Source organism: Carettochelys insculpta, chromosome 6, assembly GCF_033958435.1.
Source record: "Carettochelys insculpta isolate YL-2023 chromosome 6, ASM3395843v1, whole genome shotgun sequence".
In the NCBI taxonomy this organism is placed as follows: Eukaryota; Metazoa; Chordata; order Testudines; family Carettochelyidae; genus Carettochelys; species Carettochelys insculpta.
The window spans coordinates 115,371,634-115,388,731 of NC_134142.1; the positions used below are offsets into that span (position 1 = coordinate 115,371,634).

General features: G+C 51.2%; 1 long non-coding RNA gene across 2 annotated transcripts in view; it reads left to right on the forward strand.

Moving 5' to 3' along the window:
- Positions 1-16,352, forward strand: part of LOC142014004 (uncharacterized) — a 39,824-nt gene extending 23,472 nt beyond the window's left edge. Inside the window, exons 2-4 of one of the 2 annotated variants that reach the window (XR_012645856.1) lie at positions 6,971-7,201; positions 13,923-14,032; positions 15,710-16,352. This is a non-coding gene — a long non-coding RNA (uncharacterized LOC142014004). Of the gene's footprint in view, positions 1-6,970; positions 7,202-13,922; positions 14,294-15,709 lie in introns of those variants that run through there. The other variant, XR_012645855.1, reaches the window with a different exon arrangement.
- Positions 16,353-17,098: the final 746 nt, after the last annotated feature.

Consider the following 17,098-nt stretch of genomic DNA (forward strand, 5'->3'; position numbering starts at 1 on the left):
CGAGTGGATGTACCATCACCAACAGGAACCGGAAGGGTCCAGAGAGGCGTATCCTAGTGGTTCCTCGCTCTCGTCCCCGGACGAGGCTACGGCCCCGGGGGACGTCCATCCTCTGGACGATCTCAAACAGTTTCAAGAGCTGTTTAAAAGGGTGGCCTTCACACAAGGCATCCAGACAGCAGAGGTACAAGAGAAACACCATAAGCTCCTCAAAAATCTGAGACCTCCGGCCTCCTCCAAAATAGCAATACCGCTTGACGAAGCAATCTTGGAGTCCGCCACTATGATATGGCAGACCCCTGCGACTATTCCGCCTGTCCACAAGAGAGCGGACAAGAAATACTTTGTGCTGGCGAAGGGCATGGAGTTCCTGTTCAGCCACCCACAACCAAATTCCTTGGTGGTAGAGTCGTTGCAACAAAGATCAAAGACATCTCAATTCAAGACAGGGGGAACAGACAAAGATGCCAAGAAGCTAGAGCTGTTCGGCAGAAAGGTCTACTCCTCCTCCACACTACTGTTGCGAATGGCAAATTACGCAGCGCATCTAGCGAACCACAATTTCGACAACTACACTAGCTTAACCTCCCTCATGGACTCGCTTCCAGAGGACAAGAAACTGGTGCTCAAGGCCATCGTGCAAGAAGGCTACGCGGCCTCGAGGACGGGAGTTCAGATCGCGCTGGATGTTGCGGACACAGCAGCACGCTCCACAGCTATGGCAGTGGTGATACGAAGGGAATCCTGGCTCCAGACTTCGGGTATACCGAGGGACCTGCAGGCAAAGATCGTCCATCTTCCCTTCGACTCGCAGAAGCTGTTTGCTGAATCAACTGACTCGGTCCTTCATTCCAGTAAAGATTCAAGAGCCACACTTAGGACCCTGGGGATTTACATCCCTCCATACAGAAAGAAAAAGTACTACCCTCAGCAAAGACGGTACCAGTACCAGCAACAGTGTCCCCAGTACCACAGGGGTTACGAGCAAGGGCGACATCAACAGCACCAGCAGTACAGAACTCCCAGGCGACGTTCCCAATAGAGCCGTGCGTCCTCGGGGCAGGGCCAAAGGCCACAAGTTTGACACACAGATCCAGGGCTGCGCCATCACTACCATCGCACAAGGTCATCTGAAGCAGTTATTCCACCATCGCCTCTGACCATTCTACGACCAGTGGCAAAGGATCACTACAGACAAATGGGTGCTGGAGATCATAGCCACGGGGTACGCCATCCCCTTCCAGTCGCTCCCACCGCCACGACCTCCACCCAGGCCCCACCTCCAGGAGGCCTCCCACGTAGCAAGGCTCAAGCGGGAGGTAGACCATCTCATGCTCATAGGGGCAGTGGAAAGAGTGCCGGAGCAACTGCAAGGGAAAGGGTTCTACTCGAGGTACTTCCTCACGGAGAAAAAGACAGGAGGCTGGAGGCCCATCTTAGATCTTCGAGGCCTCAACCGGTACCTGCGCAAGCAACGCTTTCGGATGATCACAATCGCCTCCATCCTTACGGCACTGGACGATGGAGATTGGTTCGCAGCCCTCGACTTACAAGACGCATATTTTCACATAACTATCCATCCGGCTCACCGACGATTCCTCCGGTTCATGGTAGGCAAAGAACATTTTCAATACAAGGTCCTACCGTTTGGCCTCTCCTCGGCCCCCAGAGTCTTCACCAAGACCTTGGCAGTGGTGTCAGCCTACCTGCACAGACAGGGGGTATTTATATTCCCGTATCTGGACGACTGCCTACTCAAAGGGGCCTCGAAGGAGGAGGTACTACGCATGATATGCATCACAGCAGGCACGTTCTCTTCGCTCGGCCTGGTTATCAATCTGGCAAAATCAAAGATAGACCCCACACAGGACATAGAGTTCATAGGGGCACGCATAAACTCTATTACAGCGAGAGTGTATCTACCAGAGACACGCTTTCGGGCCATTGGCTCCCTCATGCAAGTCATCACCTTCAGCCCTATGGTGCCGGTTCTGACGTGCTTACAGCTGCTGGGCCACATGGCAGCAGCGACGTTCGTAGTACAGAACGCCAGGTTACACATGCGCAGCATGCAGCACTGGCTGGCGAGCGTATACAAACCGGCAGCACACACCGTTCACAGGGTGGTGTCTCCCACAACAGAGGTGCGCAAATCCCTGCAATGGTGGGTAAACCCCAAGAACTTGCTAACAGGGGTACCCTTCCACCAGCCGCAGATATCGGTTTTTCTTACTACAGATGCCTCCTTCATAGGGTGGGGAGCACACATGGGCGAAGAGGTGACGCAAGGGCTGTGGTCCTCCACGGAGCAGTCACTGCACATAAATATACTGGAGCTCAGAGCAGTGTTCAACGCCTGCAGACACTTTTGAGACCATATACAAGGCAAAGTAGTCGGGATCGGTACAGACAATACCTCCACCATGTTTTATATAAATCGGCATGGAGGAGTTCGGTCCCGTGCCTTATGTGCGGAAGCAGTCCGGTTGTGGAACTGGTGCATCGCCAACAATATAACCTTGAAAGCCTCGTACTTACCAGGCGCTCACAATGTGAAGGCAGACCAGCTGAGTAGGCGTTTTGCAGTCACGCACGAGTGGCAGATCCGCCCCGGTCTGCTATGACCGATTTTTCACGCATGGGGTTTTCCCCAGATAGACCTGTTTGCCACTCAACACAACAAGAAGTGCTCACGATTCTACTCCAGGGCAGGACTGGGACGGGGGTCCCTGGGGGACACATTCGCGATCTCCTGGAGGGGCCCCCTGCTTTACGCTTTTCCTCCCACAGTGCTGATCCACAAAGTCTTGCAGAAAGCCAGGAGGGAAGGAGCCCGAATGATCCTCATAGTCCCAACATGGGATCGACAGCAATGGTTCCCCCTACAACTGCGCATGTCGGACCGTCCACCGATGCCCCTTCCAGTGGCGCCGGATCTGCTCACGCAAGCCCAAGGGTCCATAGTGCATCCACACCCCCAAGGCCTGCGACTGCAAGCGTGGTTAATCCATGGCTCAGCTCCCTAGAGAGCACATGTACGGAGGAAGTGCAACAAGTCCTAGAAAGTAGCAGGAGGACTTCCACCAGGAAGACCTACAAGCAGAAATGGACTCGCTTCACGGCATGGTGTTCTACCAAACAGCTAGCCCCCCTTTCGGTGCCTATACCTGTAATATTAGAGTATTTACTGGACCTCAAGAGAGGAGGACTCTCATTATCCTCGTTAAAGGTCCACCTCGCCGCCATTTCGGCGTTCAGACACGAAGAGGAAGGGCACACGGTGTTTGCCCATCCCATGGTTACCAGGTTCCTCAAAGGGTTGGTAAACCTATACCCCCCTCGGAAACCGCTTCCACCTTCATGGAACTTGGACCTGGTACTTAATGCGCTAACGGGACCGCCGTTCGAGCCTTTGGCCACGGTTTCCCTCTGCCTCCTTACGATAAAGACGACCTTTCTTCTCGCAATCACGTCAGCTCGCAGGGTGAGCGAGCTTACGGCAGTTATGGCAACGCCACCCTGCACTGTTTTTTCCAAGGAGGCGGTAACCATACGGCTGCATCCAGCCTTTGTTCCTAAAGTTTCTTCTGAGTTTCATATTAACGAACCTATTGTTTTACCCTCGTTTTATCCAAAGCCTCATAACTCTAACAAAGAGGCGCACCTACACCTCCTGGACGTGAGGAGGGCGCTAGCCTTCTATATAGACAGGACCAAGTCCTTCCGGAAAACAGATAGACTCCTAGTCTCTCTCGCTCCCAAATCGAAAGGAGAAGGTCTCTCTTCGCAGAGAATCTCGAAGCACATCGTATCCTGCATAAAGATGTGCTACGAACTCAAAAAGACTCCTTTACTGGCCACGCCCAGGGCTCATTCCACTAGGGCAGTGGCGGCATCAACAGCCTTTTTCAAGGGCATTGCGCTAAAAGACATTTGCAGAGCGGCGACCTGGTCATCCTATGACACCTTCACCAAACATTACGCCCTTCACAGGGTATTCCAAGAGGATACCCGTCTCTCGACAGCGGTCCTCTCGGGGACAAGCTGCACATAATCCGATTACCCACCTCCTATCTTGGGTTACTGCTGGGTAGTCACCTAATGTGGAGCACCCACGGGGACACTCGAAGAAGAAACAAAGGTTACTCACCGTAGTAACGGTGGTTCTTTGAGATGTGTCCCCGTGGGTGCTCCACTACCCGCCCATCCTCCCCGCTTCGGATCTCTGTTTAGTGTTTTGCAGGAGCATCCGAGGTGGTTGGTCAAGGAACTGGCGGGGACCAGATCGCGCACGTGGCCAGGAGCGCGCAAGGGAGCGGCGCGCACCGGCGCATGCGCGGTCCGGCAGAAACTGCTTGGAAGATCTGATCTGCGGCGCTGGGCGAGCCCGACACCTAATGTGGAGCACCCACGGGGACACATCTCAAAGAACCACCGTTACTACGGTGAGTAACCTTTCTTTGTGTACCTAGAATGTGTGGATGAATCAATTGAATTGTAGCAGCACATTGACTGGATGCCGAGGGACCACGTGTCTCTCACAACCAGTGTTGTGTGCAATCAACAAGTGCCTCACTTCACTTGCCCTTGCTTTGTATGAATCTCACATTAGTAATATTGGTAGGAGGGGGGAAAAAACGCTTTGCAGATGGAAATGAGCAGAATCTGGCAATCCTGTGCATGGCAAATGGTAAACAAAATGTATTCTGGGCCACACATAGCACTGCCAGGTTAGGGGTTAATGTTGCATGATACCATCCAGGAGATTCTCACTCTGTGATGAGCTTTACCAGAGGCTGCCCATCAGCTGGGGATCCCCAGGAATTCTTCAGCAAAGGGCTCCTGGAGCTTTGCTGTTTGTTTCTCATTGACATAAGAGCATTTGTACAGTATTTGACCAAATGGCGAGGAATTAAATTGCCAGCATCAGATCCACATTATAGGGGGAATGGTCAAGAAAAAAGTAATGCAGTTAAGCAAGTGTTCCTTCAGAGCAGTGCCTGATTTTCTGTCCAGTCTAGGTTTTAGGCAGCTAATAGCCAGGCTGCTGAAACCCCTCTCTGCACTGCCCCCAACCAGGGGCACAACTAGGGGACAAGCAGGACATGCTGCACGAGGGCCAAATCTAGCTAAGCTAGAAGGTTGGGGTGCTTGGCTGAAGCTGCTCCCAGCCAGGCTGCCTTGCTAAGAAGCAGGCACTCATGGAAGTGAAAGGCGCTGGCAAGCTGGTGGCAACCCCTCCCCAGTTTGGGCAGTGCCCTAGCCCCCCTCCCCTCCACCATTTGGGTGGGAGGCTGCAGCCAGGTGTAGCTGGAACTCTGCTACTCTTTTTCTCCTGACTGTCAGAGAGCGAGGGGAAAGTATGCAGTGTGCATGCCTTTCCTTGGCTCCTAGCATCCCAGGGGAGGGGCAGAGAAGACATCACCCAAGTTGTACCCTTCCCTTTGCTCCCTGATAATCAAAGGAAAAGCAGCAGCATTGTGGTAGGTGTGGATGCAGCACCCTCACTCCCAAAAATGGTGCCCTTACTCCATCCATACACCCCTTAGATCCCTGTCCTGGAGAAAGGGTTGGGAGGGTGCATTGGTGAAAATTCTAGGCTCTGGCACCAGCTGTAGAGGGGCAGCTGTAAAGTAGAGGCTCAGACTCATCTTTTCCCCCTTCCTATCCTTCTGTGTCCTCAAAAGGTACAGCAGCAAATGTAGCTTCATCTTGCTTACAAACCTCCCGTTGGCTTCTGTGGGAACAGGTTTGGGCCTGACAGAGCTCAGAGCAGATACTAGCAAAGTGGGTGAGAATTTTGACGGCACAAAAACATCCAACTCTGCCAGGGTCAAGGAAATATGAAGGAGTCAGGTTAGAGAAGGGGGGATAACTAGGCACATGCCACACTCTCCAAGGGTTGCTGCAGTAGTGTGCTATGCAGACTGAGTTTATGGACTATTCCTGCTCTAGGAGAAACAGCTGCAATTAATCCTGCTTCCCTTGAAGCTACAGGGATCCTGTAATAAAATCATCTCTCCACATAGAAGATTCATGGTAGCACTCAGAAAGTAAACCATCGTCCTGTGCCCCCACCAACATTTTAGTTGATAAATAGGCTGGAACTTCATATTCCACCCTTGTTCCTCTAGGTGGCCCTCCCAGCACCGCCAGCCTTGGTAGGCCCCAGCCACCTATGTCTTCTGGAGAGACAATCAGTGGTATGAAAACTCAGCGTTTTCTAGAACTCATTCCCTATCCGCTGACGTGAATGCATTAGCTTATATCACTGGGTATCCTGTGGCCACCAAACATCATCTTATTTACTTGCATTACTATGTATATTTCCCTATATAGCTGCTGTATCCTGCAACCCCCCATGGGGGAGGGGTTTTGTATAATCTGCCCCTTCCCCTGCCTTCTGCTATCACTCCTATTTCTTGCTAGATTCAGGATCTAAAGAGTCAGTGTGTTTCTGAGTCTATAATTAATTTGCTACATTCTCAAGCTTCCATCCTAGTGACCTCCTGACTACAAAGGAGTGATGCATCAAGAGCAGTTAAAGAGCCAAACAAATCTGACAGGGCAACAAACTGAAAAATACACTCCCCCCCCCGCACACATTAAGAAAAAATTAAAGGATGTGGGGGAGGGAGGAGATGCAAGAGGCTCTGGGAGACTGTTTGGCCTTAAAAAAAACCTAAGTAACCAATTAATTACTGGACAGTGAGAAAACAAGGGCCCTGATTCTGGGAAATGGAGCCCTAATTTAAAAAAAAATTGGGAAAATATCATGGAGACCTGAGAGGCAGAATCTAGAAGCCCAGCCAGTCTGGTAGTCAGGCCAGCTACAGGATAGGGAGCAGCTGAGGCAACCTCCTGTCTGTTCTATTCTATCAAGGTTTTTATGCCATGCTTACAACCAAATGATCTGAGAGCATTAAGCTATGTGACCTGTCATGTGTTTGTTTTCTCGTCATCTCTCTAGACCATGGTTTCCCAAACTGGGGGGTGTGCCCCTCTGGGGGGGCATGAAGAATTTCCAGGAGGGCTGTAAGGCAACCTAGCCTCCCCACATCATTCCCCTCATCTGAAGAAAGATCTGGCCTTTGCCTCTGGCTCTCATCCCCTGCCATTTTATGTGGATGACCTGGCGCAGCCACTGTAAGAAGAAGGCAGCCGGTGAAGACCCACATGGAGCTAGCTGCTTCCTGCAAAGGTGATTGAGTGTGGGTTGGAGCAGGAGGAGGAGAAGGATGAGGCTCTATGGGGGGCTGGGGATGGGGTAAGAGCGGGGGCTAGTGGTGCCTGGCTTTGTGGGAGTGGAGGAGCTCAGGTGGGTGGCTTGCAGGGCTTGTGGGGCTCAGGCTGGCAGGTGGGCGGCTGGCCCTGGCAGCACAAGGCGACTTAGGTTGGTGGGCAGGCAGGTGGCCCCAGCAGCAAGGGGCTTGGGCAGCTGGCACATGGCTGGGGTGGGTGGCTGGTGGGTGGGCAGGCAGCTGGTCCCTGCAATGCAGGGCTCAGGCAGGGGGCAGGCGGGTGGCTCTGGCAGTGCAGATCACAGGTGGGTGTGCAGCTTGCGCAGTCAGCTCTAGCAGCTGGCACGGGGCTCAGGCACCCGGCCAGCTGGGGCTGCCTTAGGCATCCACGAGAGACCAAGAAAAACTATTTATACTTATTTTTAATTTTAAAATAACATTTTTATATCAAGTTTTCGTGTTTATTTTAAGTTGCAAATTGAATTTTTTGTTTGACGACGGTAAAAAAGAGGTGGGGAGGCATGAGGGTTTCTGGCAAATCAAAAGGATGTGATGCCAAAAAGTTTGGGAACCACTGCTCTAGGTGGTACGAAGTGTGTGCCTGGTGTTCTGTTTAGTAGAGTGTCTTTTTAAAAAAAAAAAAAAAAAGAAGAAGTGTGTACACACACACTTACAAATTGCTGTGCGCTTAGGTTAGAGAAGACAACACCTTGCTTTGTAGCAGACGGTGGGGAGGTTTGTGGTGGTCCTTTGTTCTCCACTGTAGCCCTACTGCAAAATAACAGGTATTCTGAGCTACCTTATTTCGAATCCATTGTGGGCTACCCTGTACTGGTGCTATTTTGAACTTCCTGGTAACCCTTGTATGACCAGGGCTACTGGGCATGCAATACTGCACTCAAATAGCTCCACTATTTCAAGCGCAGCTTTTGGCCATGTGGTTTCTATTTTGGTATACAAATGTATTCCGAAATAGAAACCGTAGCATAGCCTTAGCCTGACTGCCTCCAGACAAAATTCTATCTCTACCATAGACTAATTTTATGCTCATTATAGAGCGGGGTTCTCAAATTCGTGGCTCATAGGCCATCGACAGACTGGAGCATATTTGCAACTGAGCCCAGGAATCTCGGGGTCCCAGAGAGGCTGGTGTCCATCCCCATCCTCCAAACTATGCTTCTTCCAGACACTGTCCTGCCTCTCCCCCTCCCCCACGGCACCCCAACCCCTGCGGGACATGGCCAGGGGCTACTGAGAGGGGCCTGACACAGGGCTGCAGTAGCGGTTGGGCCCACCCCCTGCACTCCCTGTGGCAACAGAAGCAGTTGGGAAATGGAGTGTATTGAGCAAGCACATTTACTATGCTTCCCTGTGGCTTCTGCAGCCATGAGTGACTGGTGGGGGATGTCACTCTCTCCCTCTCCCCAACTTGTAAGGACAAGGCTTGGCATTCATATGGAGTGTGACTTTCATTGTTACTTCTCAGAAGTGCTTCAGAAAGGATGGTAATGTTAACTCCACTTCACTGCTATGGAAACTGATGCCAAGAGACCCAAAGTGACGTATTGAAGTCACACAGTACTGCCGTGGTAGAACGAGGAGTAACGTGCTGGTCTCATGACTGAGGGTGGCCAAAAATTTTCCTCTGGCGCTCTTTGACAGAAAATTGGTTTTTGGACAAATTAATTTATTTTACACAAAGTGTCTGCTTTCCAAAAAAAATTGCAATTTTTGTTCTCAAAAACAGAGTTCTTGAAAACTGAAATATTTTGATCTGGAAATACTGCTGTGGGTGCTTCATGGGAGTTGTAACTTGGTTATTCCCCATCTCCATTCTCATCTGTCAGCCAAATTCCCTGACCAGATTACATGTCCCATGAGAACCACCCAGACAAGACTGGGATTCGTCATGGGATATATAGTCCTGCCTGAAAGCCTGGTCTGCAGAGGAGAATGAGAGCGTGAAGCAACTGAACTATGACTCACGTGAAGCACAGTAGCAGAATAATCAAACAAACTGAAAAAAATAAAAAAAAAAACTTAAACTTTTCTGTGGAAAATTTAGAAGAAAACTTATCATTTTCTCCAACAAGTTTTGAGATGGTGGAAAATGGAGTTTTTCAATCAGCTTTAGAACCCTCATTGTGTTAGTGTGGACCCACTAAGTACATATCCTTCCTATATCCTAGGTCTACATACATTCCTCTTCCCCCGCTCTTCCTCCACAGTAACTTTGAGACCCCCACCAATGAGCTCCGCTGTAGCTCATGGCACGGTAAACCTGCCTGTATTGTTTTCTGGTTTTGCCTCTGTATGGCCTATAAGACACTGTAAATTGTTTTGGTGCCTGAATAGAACAGCTCAAGATTTGACCGCAGAAGAGGAACGGAGAAGTAAAAGATTCACAGGGCTTTAGTTCAAACGTCTAGTCAAAATGCATGTGCTTATTGAAACTTTATCTGAACTGTCAAAACCATTAGCAGTCCTGTGGCATCTTAGAGACTAAAACTTATTACATCATGCACTTGCATGGATAAAATCCATTTCATCAGATGAAAATGGAGAGCGATTCTATTTTTCCTCTCCATTTTCATCTGCTGAAGTGGGTTTTAACCACAAAAGCTCATAACCCAATAAATGTGTTAGTCCCTCAAGTGCCACAGGACTGCTTGTTACTTGCAAAGCTACAGATTAACACAGCTACTCCTCTGAGACTATTGTCCAAACCATGTGAGCCTGAAGAATGGGACCTGTGGCACTTTGGCTTCCCCATAAAAGCACCAGGAAATGTGGCACTGAAGTGAAAATGCAACTAACTAAATTAGGGAAAGAGGAGGAAGTTCTTGGTACAATTTTGAGCTTTCAGAATACTTTCTACCTGACCAGAAATTGTGGTGGTTCTTTCCACAAATGGATCTTCCCATTCATATTTCAAACTGTCATCTGTGTTGTTCTGCTACAGGAAAAGTGGGCTGCTTTCATTCCCCAGAAGTTACTTATAGCAGCATTCATGGGGTCTGTCAGACTAACAAAACTGTGGGGCAAGAGGGAAGTGAGGACTTCAGATAAGAATAGTACGTGAAATCATAAATTTGACAGGCCCGTCAGGGAGGAAATTACAGCCTGAGGGAGGAAAAGTGGATGTGTTTTGAATTTGCTATAGTAAATATAAAGTCCAGGGGTTTTGGCGGTGAGGAGGCTGTTCCACCAGGAATGTACAAGACTTTGTTTGGGGCATGCCTAACACAGCTGTTTTCCATTATAAAAGAGCAAGAGAGAGACTTGGTGACAAGGAATCCTTGTGTAGAACAGTAGAACCAATGTAAAAGAGGCCAGAGCCCATGGAAGGCAGAGGGAGAGTGGAAAAGGGGCTGGAGAACATCAAAAAGCATTTAAATGATGCAGGTGATGGATAAATGAGTATGGCACATTATCCCCGTTCTTCCCCAATGAAACAACAATGTGCTGACTTCTTCATGTAATGACTCTAATGCATTTTCCAGCTGTGCCATACGATGGGGGTCTTGTTTCTTTGCTGTCTGTTGTGTTATGTTTATGATTAGGACATTAAAGGTTGACTGGTATGGGCTAGAGCAGCTCCCTGCCTGCTGTAGGCAGGAGTAACCTCACAGGGCCTCCATGGGGCAGTAGGACACTCAAGCTGTTCCAGATCTACTCCATCCATGGCAGCTCTGGGGAAAGGGGTGGCTGGGGAGGGGCACCCCTGGCAGGGGTGGCTCTAGCCAGGCAGTAGCTGGCGTGCCATGAGCAGGGGCACTCCAGCTCAGATGGAGCAGCCCCAGGCACCCCCACAACCCATTTAATAGGTTAACTGGATAAACCTAGTATTTAACTGGTTAACCAATTAAACAGGATTTTACTACACTAAGAATATGTAGCCCATTTAAAAAACATTAGTTCCTACTCCATCATGGGTTGTGTTATTTTACCACAGGAGAACAACCTCACTGACTCCGTACTCTTATCCTGAGTTCCTGCAGGGATTGGAGGCGGGGAACGAGAAAACTTTGGTTATCCAAATTTAGCAGATAACTATGCTCAGTAATATATCTGGTTCCTCCTTCTACCATGAAACTTGTGACCACTCCCATGGCCTCACTTCCATTGTAGTGGAAGGTATTACTGCTAGTGGGTGCTAAAACTAAGAATTTAGGTTCTAGTCCAGGAACGAGCAGTAATTCGACAGGGGACCACTCGAAGAATTTGCTGAGTGAAGGGCTGTACCTTTTACAGAGGAGATGCAGAGACTGGGATGGAGGTTGGGTACAGAACAGAGCTTTGGGGTAGGGGACTGGGATGCAGTCGAGACTGGGGAATCTGAGAGGGAGTTTGGGTGAAGGAGGGGTTGTGACCTGGGAGCAGGTATGGGTGCAGGAGAGGATTCTAGTCTAAGTGGCCTGGGAGAGGGTTGTGGTAGGGGTGCAGAGTCTGGGAGGGCATTGTGACCTAAGGGAGGATGGATGTAGAGGGTTTTGAGTGGTGACCGGGGGCAGGGACCTGGGGGGAGGGAGGAACTAGGGTACCAGAGGCAGGATCTGGCTGGGAGGTGCTTGCCTAGGTGACTGCTGGCCAGCAGCTCTGCAGGACCCTGTGGCAGGCTCCCTGTCTGCTGCAGCTCCAGATAGTTCAAAACTGGTGCTGGCTACCTGTGGCCCTCTGCTTCAAAGATCCAGAGCAGAGAGCTACATGGAGTAGGGAGCCACTTAAAGCAGCATGGAGGGTGGTCCATGGGCCAGATTTGGTGTCATGGTGGGCCAGCTCTTGCCCATCCATGTTCTAGCCTCTGGTCTAAATAAGAGACAATGAGTCAGGCTATCTCTTAGCTAAACAATAAATCTTGTTTAGAGGAGAAGCTTTCTGGCTGCTATGTTCAATCCCAGAGGTGACACCAAGTAACCAGTGAGGCAACTCACTGAAGTCTAGGCTATTTCCCGCTTATGCCAGGGTTGAGTTTGGCCCTCAGTCTTCAAGGTGCAATGGGATCCTGCAGGATGAAAGAAGGCATGCATTATGATTAGGTAACGAATGAATAAGAAATCTTAGTGCAGATGGCATTAGAGCCAAGACTGTCATCTTATGGAAATGTTCTAGTGTGGTCACGAGGAGCAGGCAAAGGGATGAATAATTGAGTGTGGTGCTGGGGCTTCAAAGAAAGCCAGTCCAGTAACAATCACTTTTGCAATGGGTCTGGCACTGGCATCCTAAGGTGACATTTTGGTACCAGAAACTGCCAGCAAGGGCTGTAGCAGAGCCAAGGTAAACAGTTAACTAATGGCGCATAGTCCATCTGGCCCTGTAACTCCATGAGTTTCTGGGAAAGTTGAGTACTAGGAACTTCGGGTTTTTTATTTGTGTAATAACCACATCAGATGCTCAGGATTCCTCCCTGTCATCTCCATTCTTTTTCAGAGTACTGTTTTCAATCATTTAGATAAGCTCTAAGGGTAAAGCAGAGAGGGGGCTTCCTTAGAATGAGGATTTCAGATGCAGAGCATAATTAGAGACGTTCAGCCTGTGCTTGCTGTGTTTCCTTCTCTCTCAGGCAGCAAGATTTTTTAACTCATGTTATGCTTTTTCTTTTTTATTCTTGGGTTCATAGGACTATCTCATAATAATAGCTTGCATTTACTAGAGCTACTTTCACCCCCAACGTGCTTTATAAACAATGTACAATAAAATGATGTTGCCTAATATTGAAATGCAGTCATTGCTGGGGTGAGCTGGCAGAACATTAGACAGCTCACGGCAAAAGTCCATTCCTGTGCAGGAAAGAAAGTGAGGAAAAGCACTCTGTCTAAATTTAAGACTGACACTGCAAGCAGCACCAAAGGGTTGGTGGAAGAAGTAGCAGTGTCCCACCTTTCTCCTTAACCCACAGTGATATTAGGATTCAGGCATATGTAGGCACAGTGACATCTCTCTGCAAGAACATCTTGTGAGTTAGACTCTTCCTTGGAATTTCTGAGGAGTGGCCCATCAAGAAAGACACAGTGTCCCCTCAGAAGAAGAGACGGAGCGGATATAATGTGGGGCAACAAATGTGAGAGAGAGGTGAGTTTCCACCTACTTGAGCCCCTGGCTGAACTACTATTTTCCCAGCAGCTCTTTTTTGCAAAGACCACCAGCACCAGGAGATGATGCATTTACAGACTGTATGAGGTCAGTACAGGGTGAACCTCTCTAGTCCGGTACTCTCTTGTCCAGCAACGTCTGTAATCTGCCATGATTTTAGTTAGCTGGATGACCAGTTATGGGCGTGGCCAATTTTCCCGTGGTCCCATAAAGTTTGTTTCTAGCCACCAGGCCTAGATCTGAGTTCTGTGCTGTTATTTAGCTGTAATTTACCCTTAAATGTCTTTTAAGAGCCCAGTAAGCAGCAGAAGCGTTGGTAATGCTGTTAGACAATATTGACTTCGGATGGTCTAGCAAATTCTCTCATCCCGCACTGATCAGGAACTGAGGGTGTCAGACGAGAGAGGTGCAACCTGTAGTTCTGAATTCTCTGTGCTGTTTTTTACGTTGAGGGAAGGGTAATTAAGTTATGGATTTAGGTAAAGAACAGGCTCTGGAGACCCCTTTGGAGCCTCAGATCACTGGGCCACTAGAATGTCATAACTAATTGGATTCTTTTTTTTTTTTTTTTGGTCTTGCATGTACAAGGACCCTCCCCTGTTCCAGTGGACAGAAGGAGAGAATGAAGGAGAAGTTGAACCGTTCTTGTCCCACTGGCTTCCCAGCCCAACATGGAGCTAAAGAGGGCTAAACTATAAGTCAGTGAAAATGCTGGAGCACAGAGCTTTGTCTATGTTATAGCCCCTATGGAAATTGACATGCAGGGATTATCGTTTTGGTAAAATTCTGTTGCTTATGTGGGCCTTTCACATGGCAACAGGGGAGAGAAAACTATTGAAAAAAATAATAGAATATTACTGTAAAACTGTAACATTGATATGTGATCAGATGGCATTTCCATAACTACTGCCAGCTCACTTTTTTCTACTTCTTTTTAATGTCTTACATTTAAAATTGATAATGACCCCTTCTAAATATATATAATAAACAATTCCTTAAATTACTAAATGGAGGAAGTTTAACATTCTATTCTCTGTTTGCTCTTTCTTCAGCTTGGGCAATACAATACAGGGTGCATCTACACTACAAACTAACTTCGAAGTAAGGGGCTACTTAGAAGGAGCCTGCAGAGCGTCCACACACGCTTTCCCTTTCTTCGAAGTTAACATCAAAGTAACGGAGGCTAACTTCGAAGTCACTACTCCATTCCCGGGAATGGAGTAGAGGCTTACTTCGAAGTTTAACTTCAAATTTAATGTGTGTAGACACTCTGCACTCCTTACTTCGAAGTAAGGACACCCACCCCGGAGGATGGAGACAGTCTGGCTAGCCCAGGCAGGGCTCTATGGTCCTGCCAGCTATCTTTAAAGGAAATAGCTCCCTGGCAACCCCAGGCAGGAAGCTGAGAGGGTGCCACAAACCGGGGCAGCACGAGCTCTGCCTTGGACTGCCCCTGCCCGAAGCACCTGCCAGCCTCCGCAGCCACAACCCCCAATGGCAGCATGGCAGGATCTCCCTCCCCATCCGGGGGCTCGAGAGGAGGGCTCTGAGGGGTCGCGGGGCCCAGACAAGGGCCCCACCAGGAGGGAACCCCCCGTATAGAGGTGGAGTTGAAGGACCTCCTTGCCCCATGAGGGGAGGAGGAGGTCCTTCAGCAAACCAGCACCCGCCAGTGAAATGCCAAGGCATTCAACCGGCTGGCCAGTTGTCTTGCTGCCTGAGGACACCCCAACCGCCCCGGTAGCAGCATCCAAATCAAAGTCAAGCAGCTGCGCCAGGCGTACATCAAGGCCCGCTATGCTGCCAGCCGGTTGGGGGCATGGCCTGTGTACTGCCCCCACTACCAGGAGCTGCACAGGCTCCTGGGGCTGAGGGAGGTGCCCAGCCCAGAGCACATGGTGGACATCGGCGTTCCCCACCGTGGACGGCGGCGAGGAGGCAGGCCTCTGTGGCACCACCAGGTCCCCCATGCAGAAACTGTCCCACCGAGACTGAGGGCGGTGACGAGGGCTCCAGCAACGGGACCGTCCTCATCGCCCTCCTCTCCAGAACACTGAGCTGGGCACCATCAAGCTGGGCCTCGCCCCAGCCCCAGGAGGTCACAGCCATTACATTGGGGGTGAGTGGGACATCGCAAGGGATGGGGATGGGGCCCCTCCCAGAATAGCCCCACTGCCCACACACCTGGGGATGGGGGTGGGGGGAGCACAGGCTGATCCTCGCCAAGCAGGAACACCTGGGCATCTGGGATCCCACGGGCCAGTGGGCAGCAGGGAGGTGGGGCAGGGGGCAAGGCAGCAGGAGATCCAGCCCCCACACCCGGGTCAGAAGCCAGCACTCATGGTCCGTCCCCCTGTCCCCTCCTGTCTCCACAGGTCCCTCACCAGCTGGCCAATCCTACAGATCGGAGTGGGCCACAGTTCAGGAAGGCCGGGAGGCCACCCCATCACCCCAGCCCACATCCCCCCATGGCCATGGGTGGGCCCCTCGGAGATGGCAGTGGAGAGATGAGGAGGTGGCTGCCAACAGGGTGGTCTTGCGGGAGCTGACCAGCTTGCTATGGGAATGGCTTGCGATGGAGCGGGGCGTGTGGGCAAGGCTGGCCAACAGCAGGGATGCCATGCTCCAGGCCTTGGCTGGCCGCCTCACCCAGCCTCCCACCCCCTCACCGGTCCCTCCCGTGGCCGCCCCTCCAGCTGCCTCCCGATGCGTGGCAGACCTGTTGCCAGCTGAGCGCCTTGAGCTGGCCTGGTGGCTGCTGATGGAGGCGAGCCCTCCTGGCCCAGCCCCAGGGGCCCCTCCTTCATACCCCACAGGGGCAGAGCCTGCAACACCCCCACCCCAGCCATACCTCCCCATGGTCCCGGACCCATCACAGCCCCGCAGGGGACCCCGGTCCCAGGGCGGTAGGGGTGGCCATGGCTGACGTGGCTCCTGTCCCCCCACGCCTCAAGCCATCTGACCCAACCTCCATCCTGGCCCCCCTCTCCAATCCAGTCCCCACCCAAGCCCCCACCTCCCCACTGCCAACCAGTCCCCCCGTGCACACCAAAGGTTTCCACATTCCATTCCATTTTGTCTGTTACTTTATTTCCCCCATTAAAGCTTCCCGTTCCCACCCATGTCCCTGGTGCTTCCTGGGGGCTTGGTGGGGGGGGCGGTGTGTGAGGGGTGCAGGGTGGTGTGGTGTGGTTTGTGGCTGAGGAGGGGGGGGTCAGGGCTGGCCCTGTGTGAGGGCCTGGCACAGGGCATCCTAGCCCATGATCCCATCCTGCTGTGCCTCACGGCACAGGGCAGCAGGCGGCCATTCATAGCCAGCCCCCCGGTCTGTGGCCCAGCCCTGCATGAAGGGCCCCCGGTGTCCCTCCACAAGGCTATGGAGGGCACAGCAGGTGCCAATGACCACAGGGACATTTGGGAGGCTGACATCCAGCCTAGTGAGGAGGCAGCGAAACTCCCGAACACCTGCTGGACTGTGCCCCTGGCATGGTTGAGGCGCCCGTTAAAGATGTCCTGGGCCATGATGCAGGGGGGCATTGTGAAGTCCCCGAGCGGGAGCTCCCATGGGGGGACATACTTGCCTTCCTGCATCTGGCATCCCAGCCATGAATTCTGGAACACCTGGGTGTCATGGGCCCTGCCCAGCCACCCCACACACATGTCCAGGAAATGGCCCCTTGCATCCACCAGGGCCAGGAGTACCACTGAGTGATACACCTTCCTGTTTACATAGGCACCCCCAGTGTGGTCCAGAGCCCAGATCA